The sequence below is a fragment of the Rana temporaria genome, chromosome 2, assembly GCF_905171775.1.
Source record: "Rana temporaria chromosome 2, aRanTem1.1, whole genome shotgun sequence".
NCBI classification, from domain to species: domain Eukaryota; kingdom Metazoa; phylum Chordata; class Amphibia; order Anura; family Ranidae; genus Rana; species Rana temporaria.
Window position 1 is genome coordinate 383,872,248 of NC_053490.1, and position 15,459 is coordinate 383,887,706.

Sequence of the window (15,459 nt, forward strand, 5' to 3'; positions counted from 1 at the left end):
GCGTGAGGTGTAAATTACTGACCAAAAATGCAGATTTTTCTATTTATTTATTTTTTTACTGAAGAATACACATCGCTTGTTTACCTGTGTGTATGTACTGAGCTGAATAATTTGTGTGAATATTTACTTCAATTATCCAACCATGTGCAAATGAACTATGTTGTAAGTAAACAGGGCTTTTCTTTTTACTTGATGGAATGGAATGGAAGTGAACATTCTAACATCATTTAGTAAATCAGGGTAATTGTCTGGCAAAAATTATTTTATTTTTTATGCAGTCTATAGACAATACAAACAAAATAACACAAATTTTTTCTAATTTGAACAGTGTTAGTCATGAAAAAATGTATAAACAAAAATAAACAAGAGAAGGGCATCCAAGTGTAGACTGTAGCACTATTTAATAAATTCACAAGTAAAGCAACTCACATGGTGTTACAAACGGGAAGGTTCATCAATAATAAAAACCCAGGGAAGATCGCAACTATTGCGACAAAGGAACGCTGGGGGAATCCGATGATAAGTCACTATCAGGAAGCTGGCTGAGACTGTCTGGCATGCAGATCGAGGGCTGGAATGCTCTCTTTTTCTTTTGTTCTTTGGATGAAAAAAACGTTTTAGTGTAAATAAAAAGGTATTTTATTCTATAATTTGTTCTGTTTAAAATGACTAAATTTAACAACCCTTTTTAAATGTGGTACTAAAAATTAACAAAATAAACAAGAAAAAAACATAACAAAAGTTAAAATATTGATGGTTTAATGGTTAAAAAAAAATGAAAATAATAGCCAAGGGGAGAAGGAAAATTAATTAGGGCTGAGTAGGTTCAACTGATTAGAGTTAATGTAAAAAATAGGAACAAAATAAAAAAAACTTTTACTTGTAAGGTTGCCTTAACTGACATCAAATGCAGATCATGGCTCCCCTATTGATCTTCATATATATGAAACAAAGTAAACACAATTTAATAATACTGTTACATTGTACCTCTGAACCACACTTCTGAACAGTGTTCTGAGCAACCACTGCTGTATTACTTAGCAAGTGAATAAAGGAAAATATGTCTCATTAAAATTAATAATAAAACATTAGCCACTTCCCGACCAGCCGCCGTCATTTTACGGCAGCAGGTCGGCTCCCCTGCGCGAGAGCACGTCATATAATGTCGGCTCTCGCGCAGGCCACTAATATTGATTGTAATATTTAAATAGATAGAGTCTACTTAAAAAATATATATATTAACCTGTTTAGCGGTATCCCCGAGCGTGACTCGGGGTTGTTTTTCTATGCTAAGATCGGTATCCCTGAGTCACGCTCAGGGTAGATGTGCAGAGCGTGCAGCGGCGCGGCTTACCTGCTCGCTGAATCCACAGACAAGTTACTCACCTTGTCCCTGGATCCTGCGATGCATCCCTGCTGTGTGAGCGAGCGGGACCTCGCTCGATTCACAGTGTCCCTGTGTGCCGCCGATCTCCGTTCCCTGCGACGTTACGACGCACGGGGGCAGAGAACGGCGCCAAATTAAAAAAAGTAAACAAACACAATACATACAGTATACTGTAATCTTATAAATTACAGTACTGTATGTAAAAAATACACACCCCCCTTGTCCCTAGTGGTCTGCCCAGTGTCCTACATGTTCTTTTATATAATAAAAACTGTTCTTTCTGCCTGCAAATTGTAGATTGTCCATAGCAACCAAAAGTGTCCCTTTATGTCAAAAATGGTTTTAGAGCAGCTAGAAAACAGCGATAATAAATTATAATCACTTGCAGAATTGAGCGATAGCGATTTGTGGGGAAATTCGTCATAAAAAAATAAAAGTAATGACAGCGACAATTCTGCAACTGAGCAAATTTCAGTGATTTGGATTTGATTACATTATTGAATAATGTTTATTATAATTATATTATTATTTGTTATAATTACTTATAATTCTTTATTATATTATAATTTATAATTTTGTTTTAAAAAAAAAATCATACCTGGGATGCCTACTAGACTCTTGTTTGGTCAGATTTAAATTAGTTATTCCTAAGAATTGCAGGCCTACAGTATAAATGCCAAATTTCCTTGCAAAATAATTGTACCGCTTTTGGTACGTAATTCCAGACAGAATCATACCGCCAGGGAGGTTAAAAACGTATTATTAATTTTTAATATAATTTTTTTTTTTAAGTAGACTCTATCTATTTAAATATTACAATCAATTTACATAACAGTGTAAAGTAGTGATTTAATACTGTTTATTACTTATTCCAGATAGTAATGTATCAAACTAGGTCTATGTATGCATAGGCTCTATGTTTGACCCTGATGTTTTTTTGGTGTCACAGATGTTTTTTTGGTGTCATTTCCAACCATGTACTATGCAGAATGGTAAGCGGAGCAGGAGTATGTAAAGTCTAAGGCTGACAGGGTTCCATCCACCCGGGACTCACCCAGCAGCTAGATAATTCGAAGGAGCTTCTAACTGAGTGAGCAGATGCATCTCTATAGTGACACGTTTTTATCTAATTTTATTCTGTAAGCATGTGTGGTATGCGGGGGTGTTTATCTTTACAATAAAGGGTTTTACACTATATGGAGTTTCCTTTGCTTACTTCCATGTCTGCTTTGCCACATGCATATACCCATTGATTGGAACCACTACACACCTGGGGGGAGAGCTGCCGGTGTTGTTTCCTGAGAGGATGTATGAGTCTGCAGTCCGGTGAGTAGATTACCCAAAGGTTACCTGTATTTACATCAGCGATGTGAAGAGTTTGAGCTGTCACCCATAGTAACACAGGTGCTAATTATCTGGACATTTTGTTGCTTCCTGGGACTCACATATGTTTATGTGTTCACCCTATAGGGGACATTAAGACTGTGTTTGGTCTTTTTTCATTATATGCAGGGGTAGACTGACCACTCATGGGGCCCCCGGGCAATAGAAGATTATGGGGCCCCCGGGCTTACAGATGGCCACCACATCAGGAGGCAGTGCAGAGGCAGGGCAGCTAAAATCTTAGGATTTTCACATCAAAAGCATGTCGGTTTCAGACATACCAGGGACAGATGTAAGAAAAAACACAGATTTTTACATACTGTCCCTGGTTTTATTGAGCCTGGCAACCCTGATGGGGCCCCCTAGTGGCATGGGGCCCTCAGCAGTGCCCGAGAGCCCCAATGGTCAGTCCACCCCTGATTATATGATATTTATTATTATCTTTCACTGCAGATTATGAACACACAAGTTCAGGGGAATCACTAATTTCTCAAGCACTGTTAATGTTTTATTATTAACTTTAATGAGACATATTTTCCTTTATTAATTTTTTATCATTATATAATAGCCGCTATACTGCTTAACTATTCTTTTACACCATAGAGCGCTAGGATCAGAGTTATCTTAGGATTTTTTCTGATAATTTTTTGTATTACTTAGCAAGTGGTGAAACTTACCTGAAAAACTGAATGTCTGTAAATCTCTCGGCTATATTTGTTTTATACATAGTTAGTGTCAGGCTGAAAAAAAGACACCAGACTCTGGGACCATGAAGTCCAGTGTGAAGTTTCCACAGTCAGTGATGATTTGGGGAGCCATATCATCTGCTGGTCCACTGTGTTTTATCAAGTCCACAGTCAGCGAAGCCCTCTACCTTCATGCTTCCCTCTGCTGACCAGCTTTATGGAGATGCAGAATTCATTTTCCAGCAGGACTTGGCACCTGCCCACACTGCCAAAAGTACAAATACCTGGCTTAATATTTATGATATTAGAAAACTCACCTGACCCAAACCCCAAAGAGAATCTGTGGGGTATTTTTAAGAGAAAGATGAGAGACACCAGACCCAACAATGCAGAAGAGCTAAAAGCCGCTATCAAAGCAACCTGGGTTTCCATAACATTTCAGCAGTGCCACAGGCTGATTGCATCCATGCCAAACCGCATTGATGCAGTAATTCATGCAAAAGGAACCCCAACCAAGTTTTGAGTGCATACTATACTATACATGAACATACTTTTCAGTAAGTCAACATTTCTGTATTAAAAATCCATTTTTTTTATTGGTCTTATGTAATATTCAAATTTTCTGAGATACTGAATTTTAGGTTTTCACTAGCTGTTAGGCCTCGTACACATGACCGAGGAACTCGTCGTAAATGAAACATCGTTTTCCTCGACGAGTTCCTTGTTAGGCTTGTCGAGAAACTTGTCAAGCTTTCTTTGCGTACACACTGTCAAGACAAAATCTTGTCGTTCTCAAATGCGGTGACGTAAAACACGTACGATAGCACTATAAAGGGGAAGTTTGATTCCACTGGCGCCACCCTTCTGAGCATGTGCGGGTTTCTAAGCATACACACAAATGTGTTTCTCGTTGAAAACCAGCCCGACGAGGAACACGACGAGGAAATTGAGACTCCCGACGAGGAAAAAGGGAACTTGTTCTCTTTTTTTTCTCATCAAGTTCCTCGACAGTTTTCTCGCTGAAAAACATAGGCCCCGTACACACGTCCGAGGAACTCGACGGGCAAAACACATCGTTTTGCTCGTCAAGTTCCTTGTGAAGCCGCCGAGGATCTCGGCGAGCCAAGTTTCCTCATTGACTAACGATACCACTCTATGTGTAATGCATCTACAGTATATAAAATATATGAGTTTCACTTTTTGAAAAAAAAAATCGACAATTTTTTTATTTTTTAAATAAATGAACTTTTTGATTATATTCTAATTTTATGCGATGCACCTGTATATATACTGTGTGTGTTAGTATATATATATATATATATATATATATATATATATATATACAGGTGGTTCTCAAAAAATTAGCATATTGTGATAAAGTTCATTATTTTCTGTAATGTACTGATAAACATTAGACTTTCATATATTTTAGATTCATTACACACAACTGAAGTAGTTCAAGCCGTTTATTTTTTTAATATTGATGATTTTGGCATACAGCTCATGAAAACCCCAAATTCCTATCTCAAAAAATTAGCATATCATGAAAAGGTTCTCTAAACGAGCTCTTAACCTAATCATCTTAATCAACTAATTAACTCTAAACACCTGCAAAAGATTCCTGAGGCTTTTAAAAACTCCCAGCCTGGTTCATTACTCCAAACCGCAATCATGGGTAAGACTGCCGACCTGACTGCTGTCCAGAAGGCCATCATCGACACCCTCAAGCAAGAGGGTAAGACACAGAAAGAAATTTCTGAACGAATAGGCTGTTCCCAGAGTGCTGTATCAAGGCACCTCAGTGGGAAGTCTGTGGGAAGGAAAAAGTGTGGCAGAAAACGCTGCACAACGAGAAGAGGTGACCGGACCCTGAGGAAGATTGTGGAGAAGGACCGATTCCAGACCTTGGGGGACCTGCGGAAGCAGTGGACTGAGTCTGGAGTAGAAACATCCAGAGCCACCGTGTACAGGCGTGTGCAGGAAATGGGCTACAGGTGCCGCATTCCCCAGGTCAAGCCACTTTTGAACCAGAAACAGCGGCAGAAGCGCCTGACCTGGGCTACAGAGAAGCAACACTGGACTGTTGCTCAGTGGTCCAAAGTACTTTTTTCGGATGAAAGCAAATGTTGCATGTCATTCGGTAATCAAGGTGCCAGAGTCTGGAGGAAGACTGGGGAGAGGGAAATGCCAAAATGCCTGAAGTCCAGTGTCAAGTACCCACAGTCAGTGATGGTCTGGGGTGCCATGTCAGCTGCTGGTGTTGGTCCGCTGTGTTTTATCAAGGGCAGGGTGAATGCAGCTAGCTATCAGGAGATTTTGGAACACTTCATGCTTCCATCTGCTGAAAAGCTTTATGGAGATGAAGATTTCATTTTTCAGCACGACCTGGCACCTGCTCACAGTGCCAAAACCACTGGTAAATGGTTTACTGACCATGGTATTACTCTGCTCAATTGGCCTGCCAACTCTCCTGACCTGAACCCCATAGAGAATCTGTGGGATATTGGGAAGAGAAAGTTGAGAGACGCAAGACCCAACACTCTGGATGAGCTTAAGGCCACTACCGAAGCATCCTGGGCCTCCATAACACCTCAGCAGTGCCACAGGCTGATTGCCTCCATGCCACGCCGCATTGAAGCAGTCATTTCTGCAAAAGGATTCCCGATCAAGTATTGAGTGCATAACTGAACATAATTATTTGAAGGTTGACTTTTTTTTTTTATTAAAAACACTTTTCTTTTATTGGTCGAATGAAATATGCTAATTTTTTGAAATAGGAATTTGGGGTTTTCATGAGCTGTATGCCAAAATCATCAATATTAAAACAATAAAAGGCTTGAACTACTTCAGTTTTGTGTAATGAATCTAAAATATATGAAAGTCTAATGTTTATCAGTACATTACAGAAAATAATGAACTTTATCACAATATGCTAATTTTTTGAGAACCACCTGTATATTCAGTTTAAAATAATTCTAGTGGCAGACATGAGTGGTCATTTTAATACATACATTAAATGGTTGCTAAATATTAACTAATTTCTGTCATTCTTCAAATAATGTCTTCTATGTCATAAAACTGAACTTTGTCTTTTCCCATCATTTGAAAAAAAAAAAAAAAAAAACACATCAAAGTGATTAATAGATAAAAACATCTTTGATCTTTTTCAAGGAGACATATCGTCATACTAATTACTAAATATTCTGCTAAATATATACAGGGAGGGGCGAAAAGGGTGGTCATCATAGATGGACCACAGCCAAAGAGACATTCTGTTGCGATTTCACAAGCTACAATGTTGAGATACCTTCATGAAAGGTAGCTGCAAGCAAAGGCTGAAACCAACGTCATATGCTGAAATGTGCATTTTTCAAAGCATGTTTGTATACAACAATGAGCTTGCTATTTACTAAGATTAATTAATAGCTGCCGGAGTCAGTACATTTTGCAAGAGAACAAAAGATCTAAGATGACATTTTGTGCTTGAATCTAAGCATTGCTCGAATATTTGGAGTGCACAGGAAGGGTGTAGCAAGAAAATAAAATGTTATTTGCTGACATGGTGGCGCAGATAAATCTCTGCTTAATGCTATGCACTTAAGTAAGGCTAGGTTTCAATAAAGACCTAAAGAAATGTGACAAAAATAGTTGTGTCAAGCTCACACCAGTATAGGCTTGGTGTGGTTGTGGCTTCTAAATGTCACCAGTCCACGTCAGTTTGTATTCAATGCACCTGTCAACAAGCAGATCACTGAGCAGTCACTGACTGTGAATAGAGAAGGGGTCACTATGGGCAAAAACTTTCTTTTTAAATTCTCATATTTGTACAGTGGATCAGTCTGTTGGATATAAAAGGGATATAATAAAACATAACATTCCACTATCAGTGAGCCTATCCTTCTCCCTCCATTGCTAGTACTCGTCTTTTACTTGCTACTCTATGCCCCTGTTCATCCACTAAAAATCATTCTGTAAGTTCCAGGTTGAGTTAGAGTTTACATAGAGCTAAGGAACCCCCAAAGCACCCCCCCCCCACCACTCACCCTCACATGACAGTTAACAGGTCCAGTTATTGGACACTCAAAGGGATTATAAAGGCATGATTTATTTAAAACAACAACAATTTTATACTTACCTGTTCTGTGCAATGGTTTTGCACAGAGCAGCCCCAATCCTCCTCATCTCGGGTTCCCCCGCCAGCGCTTCTGGCTCCCCTCTCTGCAGAGTGTCCCATAACACATAACAAGTTGCTAGCTCTTGGTGCATTCGTGCGTGCTCACTTCCGAGCCGGCTCTGTGTGTCCATTGTGAAAAAAAATAATATATAGTAATATATTAATGGGGGCGCCCAAAAAATGTATAATACATTATTTATTTTTTTTATCCATAAAGATTTATTAAGAAAAAAGAAAGGAACAATGTCACAGATAAAACTGCAATCTCGACAAGTAAGGGCTCTTTCACACGTCCTTTCAGTTTTTGTGTCCGCTCCGTCGGCTCAGCGGGGATCCCCGCTGAGCTCTCGGCGGATAGGGCGGTCCCCGCACACTGTGCAGGGACCGCCCTGTCTCAGCTCCGCTCTGCCCTATGGGGAACTGGATGCAGTCTGCATCAGTTCCGTTCCGCCGGACGGAAGAAAAATAGGGTTTTCTTCCGTCCGAAAACCGGATCCCGACGGATGCGGACGCTAGCGGAGTCTCCATCCGCTAACGGACGAGTTCCCATAGGGATTCATTACAAGTCCGTTAACGGACTTGTAATGAACGGACAGGCGGAGCGGACGTGTGAAAGAGCCCTTATACAAGCAACCACAAGAGGATCTACAACACACTGGGGTAGATTCAGGTATCTCCGCCTGAAGTTACGGCGGCGCAGCGTAGTATTTACGCTACGCCTCCGCAACTTACAGGAGCAAGTGCTGTATTCACAAAGCACTTGCTCCGTAAGTCGCGGCGGTGTAGCGTAAATGGGGCCGGCGTAAGCGCGCGTAATTCAAATATGTGTTTTTTGTTAATATGTGATGACCTGACGTGATTGACGTGATTTACGAAAGGCGCATGCGCCGTCCGTGTACATATTCCAGTGTGCATTGCTTCCAAGTACGGCGCAACGACGTATTGGTTTCGGCGTGAACGTAATTTACGTCCAGCCCTATTCGCGAACGACTTACGCAAACGATGTAAAAAATTAAAATTTCGAAGCGGGAACGACGTCCATACTTAAGATTGGCTGCGCCTCCTAATAGCAGGAACAATGTTACGCCGGAAAAGCCTTAACGCAAATGACGTAAAAAACGAACGCCGGGCGCGCGTACGTTTATGAATCGGCAATTTGCATACTCTACGCTGAAAACTATGGGAGCGCCACCTAGCGGCCAGCGTCAGAATGCACCCTAAGATACGACGGCGTAAGAGACTTATGCCAGTCGTATCTTAGGCTAAATTCGGCGTATCTAGCTTTCTGAATACAGAAAGTAGATACGCCGGCGCAACTTAGCAATTACGCGGCATATCTATGGATACGCCGGCGTAATTGCTCTCTGAATCTACCCCAATGTTAATACTGGGGACATAAGTACGAACAAAACATGTAAGGCACACATCAGGTAGCAGTTACATATTCAGTAACATCAATCACATTCCTTACATACTGCCCACGGGAGATGCATGTCAAAGTGGTCTAGAAGTAACATTTCATGGTCGTATTCAATGGCCTCTATATCCTTCCAGAGACAACGACCAACCTAAATCCCTTATCCGCTTAACCAAGTCGTCACCCAGGTCCTCTTGTTCCATAAAGGATGGATGAGGAGGTTGGTCCAAAACCGTCCCGTCCACCCAAGCCGCCCAACATTGATATGAGGAAAAAAGAAAAGAAAAAGAGATGGAAAGAAAGAGAAGAATGAGAGAAAGAGAGAAAGAAAAAAAAAGGGGGGGGGGGAGAAGGGGAGCCTCGTTTCTCATAAACATATACTTAAGGAGGTAAGTGGGAGGGCCCACTACCCCCGCCGTCTACACCACCTTGAGCAAAAAAAGAAAAAAAAATACAGACTAACGATGTCAAAGACCAGTCATCAGTCGGGCATAACCTCATAGGTTCTCAATTAGCCCGTATTCTGTACAAGAGTTTGGTACTCCGCAGTGTTTCGGAACTCGAACCACTCATTCCAAACAGAAGTGAAGTTGGGAATTCTATCCTGTGCAGTGCATATCAGCTCCTCTATCGCCGCAAATAATACATTTTTTTATTGATTACTAATATAAACACCAGCCTGCCCACACCATCTGAATTGCTAAAACATTGTGTGTGAACCTATAATAAAAAATTAGAACAAATAAATTAGTTTTAAATGATAAAGTGCACTAGTAAAATGTAAACCACGGGTATTGTTGTGAAACAAATATAAACACCACTGTGTAAACCCGATTAATATATTGACTCTAAACCCAACTGAATGGGACCAGAACCATAAAGTGATACTGCTTGCAATGCAATTGCCAAAACAAAACAGAACTGAACCAGTCCTAATAAAGTCCTTGAAAATAAATTTGTGCAAGAACACAATAGTGACAATCTTGATCGTGGTTTTCTTGAAAAACATCCATTGAAGGAACCAATCCAAAACTTAAAGTGACTTGCTACATTCACCTTCACCACAGTTGCAAACAATAAACAACACCCAAAAGTGCTCAAGGTAAGGATGGCAGCTTACCAGGGCACATTGACCCTTTTAATTAAAAAAGAGGTCTAATGTGCTTGTTGTTATAATGGATGATGGCAGATAGAGGGATTTGATGCAGACGAGATCAGAGATTGTCACTATTGTGTTCTTGCACACATTTATTTTAAAGGAGTTTATTAGGACTGGTTCAGTTCTGTTTTGTTTTGGCAATTGCATTGCAAGCAGTATCACTTTATGCTTCTGGTCCCATTCAGTTGGGTTTAGAGTCAATATATTAATCGGGTTTACACAGTGGTGTTCATATTTGTTTCACAACAATACCCGTGGTTTACATTTTACTAGTGCACTTTATCATTTAAAACTAATTTATTTGTTTTAATTTTTTCTTATAGGTTCACACACAATTTTTTAGAAATTCAGATGGTGTGGGCAGGCTGGTGTTTATATTAGTAATCAATTAATTTTTTTATTATAAATTTTTTGAGCGCCCCCATTAATATATTACTATATATAATTTTTTTTCACTACGTCTTTCCAGTTTGGTCAGTTGGGCATAGCAACTTTTATTTAAATTTAAAATTTTTCATTTATCAGGCGCGAGATTTATACACATTTTTCACTCTGTGTGTCCATTGACACACACAGCACCGCTCTCTCCTCACTGGCTGTGATTGAAAGCAACAGGAGCCAATGGCTCTTGCTTATCTGTCCAATGAGGAGAGACAGTCGTTTCTCTGGGGCACATCGGTGAATTGCGATCAGGCTGATGTGAGTATTTAGCCACTTGCCGACAGGCTCACACTTCACATACCCGCGGCGAAGCGTAACGTAAACCGTTTACATTACACCGCCGCAAGTTTTCAGTCTAAGTGCCCGATCCACAAAGCACTTACCTGGAAATTTGCCGCGGTGTATCGTAAACACGTCCGGCGCAAGGCAGTCCAATTCAAATGGGGCGGGTACCATTTAAATTAGGCGCGCTCCCGCGCCGGACGTACTGCGCATGCTCCCGTCACAAATTTCCCGACGTGCTTTGCGTGAAATTACGACGCGCCGACATTTTGAGAATCGCGACGTCAACAAAGCACTTACGCCGGGAATTTTTTTTTTTTTTTTAATTATTCAAAAGCAACGCGGGAAAGACGGACATACTTTAACATGGTGGAGTACTTTTCCACCATATTAAAGGTGCCCTATCTTTGCGACGGAAATCTAACACTTGCGACGACGTAACGACGGGAAAAATCTTCCTGGATCGCCGTAACTCCTAATTTGCATACCCAACGCTGGTTTACGACGCAAACTCCCCCCAGCGGCGGCCGCGGTATTGCATCCTAAGATCCGACAGTGTAAGTCCATTACACCTGTCGGATCTTCTGGCTATCTATGCGTAACTGGTTCTATGAATCAGTCACATAGATACTCTGAGAGATACGACGGCGTATCTGAGATACTCCGTCGTATCTCCTTTGTGAATCTGGCCCTTGGAGTACAAGCACTTGGGGGCTGCTATACAGAACATGCCATGGACAGGCAAACCCCAGGTTCCGTTAAGACTGCTTTTACACTGAAAACACGGGCCATTAGCGCTAAAGCACCGCTCGTTTTCTTTCACTTTTAGGCCGCTAGCGGAATGCTTTTAACCCCCATTTTATGGCGATTTGAAAGCGCTTTTCAGCCACTTTTAAAGCACTGACAATTCATTCCAACTGGCAGGGAGTTTTGGGAGAACTAAATACAGTGCTCCCAACCCGCCCCCAAAGATGCTGCTTACAGGACTTTTCGGAACGTCCCGCAAGCGCACCGCCTGCGTGTGAAAAATCACACTGGAATGAATGTGAGGTGGTTTTCAGGCGCTTAGCAGAAGCTATTTCCAGCACCAAAGCACCTGAAAACCGCCCCAGTGTGAAAGGGGTCTTAATGTGCTTGGCATGCTTTTTTTTTCAAAATGGTACATTAAAGCGGAGTTCCGGCCACAATTTCACTTTTTAAATATAAATACCCCTGTAATACACAAGCCTAATGTATTCTAGTAAAGTTAGTCTGTAAACTAAGGTCCGTTTTGTTAGGTTGTTACAGCATTTAGACACTTTATAAAATAGAAATTGACTGGGGCCATCTTAAGTGTGGGCATCATGAAGCCAGACTGTATGACTTCCTGGATTTTAGCCTTGCAGATCTCGCACATGCTCAGTGCTGCACAAGCAGTGTAATAGGTTTCAGATCAGGTTTCAGCACCTGTACTGTCCAAGTGACATGATTCTTCGAGACTGGGGAGTGCACAGACTCCTGGAAAGTTACACCCACTACATTCCCAAGAGTCTGTGCGGTGTAGGTTAGGAAGCTTAAGCACCTAGGTGCAGGAAGAGGGAAGAGTAACTATTCTGCCTAGCAACAACACTTTGAAGGCATCCAAAAATGTATTTTTTTTTTCTTAATGGACTAATGACATTTTTTTATGTTTTATCATACCTTTGTGCTTACAGAGTTTTTCCCTTGTTATATATTGGCTGGAAACCAGATTGGTGGTGTGTAAGATATTCACACACAGTCTCTGAATAACAGCATAAAAAAAAAATGTAATATGTAAAATGCCTAGTTATCACTTCTCATTTACTAATACGTTATTATAACACTTCCACTCAATGTTTTTCTCATGTCCCTAAAGATGTAAACCCTAAAACAGGGGTGCCAAACCTTTTGAAGAGCGAGGGCCACTTAAAGCAGTGGTTCACCCTTATTGACAACTTTCCATCATTAAATTAGGCATAGTAGCGCGAGCTACAGTATGCCTGTATTTATTTTTTTAGTCCGGTACTCACTGTGCAATCCTAGCGAGATGATTCCGACTCCCCGCGGGGAATGGGCGTTCCTATCCAGAGGGAGCATGATTGACGTCACGCTCCCCGAAGATAGCCGGAGTAGGTCTCGGCTCTTCACGGCGCCTGCGCACAGACTATGCGCAGGCGCCGTGAAGCGCCAAGTCCTATTTCGGCTATTTCCGGAGAAGCGTGACGTGCCATAGCCGGCCGTCAATCATGCTGCCTCTGGATAGGAACGCCCAGGAGTCGGAATCGTCTCGCTAGGCTTGCACAGTGAGTACCGGACTAAAAAAATAAATACAGGCATACTGTAGCTCGCGCTACTATGCCTAATTTAATGATAGAAAAAAAAAAATTATTAGGGTGAACCACCGCTTTAAGCGACTTGGTAACTGGTCGCGGGCCACAATGAGTGGAGCGGGCGGATGACGGGTTCATGTCCACTCTGTGCAGAGCAGACACAACCCACTCTACTCTATGGGCCCTCCCGTCAGCCTAGATGGAAGGAGAAGATCCCCTTCTGTTTTTTTTTTTGTTTTTTTTAGCGGCTCAATTGGAGATAGGTGGATGTAAATGTTCACAAGTCCGTTTATATCTGCCGCTTCACTGAGGTGATTGAAGGGTCTGATTGGGTCGGACTTATTGTGTGAAAGGAGCTTAGGGCTGCTTTCATATGGATCTGCTGCAGTTTACCCACACCACGGGTACAGTGCAGTGCACCCATGGCTTTCTTGTGGGTTAGCTGCACTTTGCCATAGACTTCTATTATATCCTGCAGATGTAGTGAACTTTCTGAGTGCACCACACCCTTAGATAATAACAGAACTTTGGCTCAGTGAAGGTAACCCGCAGGTGCACATGGGGATCAGTTTGAAAGCAGCCGGGTAACCACTGCAGAACTGATATGTCCAAATATACACTTAGTAATAAACTTACCTTTAATAATAGTCTTCCATTTAGGTATTGCCAGCTCTTGCTGTCCCAGGCAAAGTGCATTTGGTATCACTCTACCTGTGACAGGAGCTGGCGCTATACAGGCAGCATCGGCTTATGTGGCTCTTCTCCGCAGCCGCTAGTTTATTCTACTGCTGGCATTATTCACAACACTGATGCTCTGGGATGGCAACCTGCGATCTGTGCTTGCCAACCCACCATCCCTTCAATCTTCGTTGCACCTCAGTGCCTATTTTCACTGAGATTGGTTTTCCTAATTTTTTCACCCTTATCTAGCCTCATACACACGACCGGTTTTCCCGGCAAAAAAACTGCTGGGAGAGTTTTTTGCCGTGAAAACCGGGCGTGTGTATGCCCCCTCGCCAGGAAAACTGCCGGGAATACCGGTGGGAAAAATAGAGAACCTACTCTCTATTTTCCCGTCGGAATTCCCAGCGGACTTTATACCACCGGGAATCCCGGCCGTGTGTACAGGGCTTTTGTTGCACCTCAGTGCTGCTTATTTTCTGCAATTCCTTTGCTGCCACTTCTGGAGAAGGCTTTATGGCATTTCTCTGGGTGGTTTCCCCAATGGTGGCAACAGTACATAATAAAGTAGAGTGTGTGTTGAAATGCCCACTCACAAAGTCATGCAATAGAGTGACAACACAGAACATTGTCACCCTATAACAGGAAAAGCCTGAACAAGGATCTTTCTGTCAGGGTCACCAGGTATTATTTTATTGAAAACTGCAGATTTAAAAATAGCAAAAAATACTGTTATATCACGTTTACGTAAAATCATTTTTGAGATAAAATGTATTTGACTTTAATGAATACCTAAACATTATTAGTTAATTTTACCGAAAGAATCAATTTTGTGGCGCATGATTGTTTCACAATTCCGCGCCTTTTGTGTACATATCTACCCATAGGTGTCAAAGCTTAAAGGGGTTTTAAAGGTTTGTTTTTTATTTTCTAAATAGGTTCCTTTAAGCTAGTGCATTGTTGGTTCACTTACCCTTTTCCTTCCATTTCCCTTCTAAATGTTTTTTTTCTTTGTTTTCTTTGTCTGAATTTCTCACTTCCTTTTCCTCCTCAGTAAGCTGTTCAGTAAGCTGTTCTGACTGACTTTCCACCGCTCGGATGATGGGGACAAGTTTACTGAGGAGAAACAGGAAGTGAGAAATTCAGACAAAGGAGAAAAAACATTTAGAAGGGAAATCAAAGGAAAAGGTAAGTGAACCAACAATGCACACTAGCTTAAGGGAACCTATTTAGAAAATATAAAACAAACCTTTACAACCCCTTTAACCCCCCTGGCGGTATTCCCGAGTCTGACTCGGGGTAAGATTTCAGGACCAAAAGCGGTATCCCCGAGCCAGACTCGGGATCGCCTCACAGCCGCCACGGGCAAAGTTACTTACCTTGTCCCTGGATCCTGCGATGCCTCCCCGCTGTGTGAGCGAGCGGCGTCCTCGCTCGATTCACACAGTGTCCCTGTGTGCCGCCGTTCCCTGCGACGTTACGACGCACGGGGGCAGAGAACGGCGCCGAATTCAAAAAA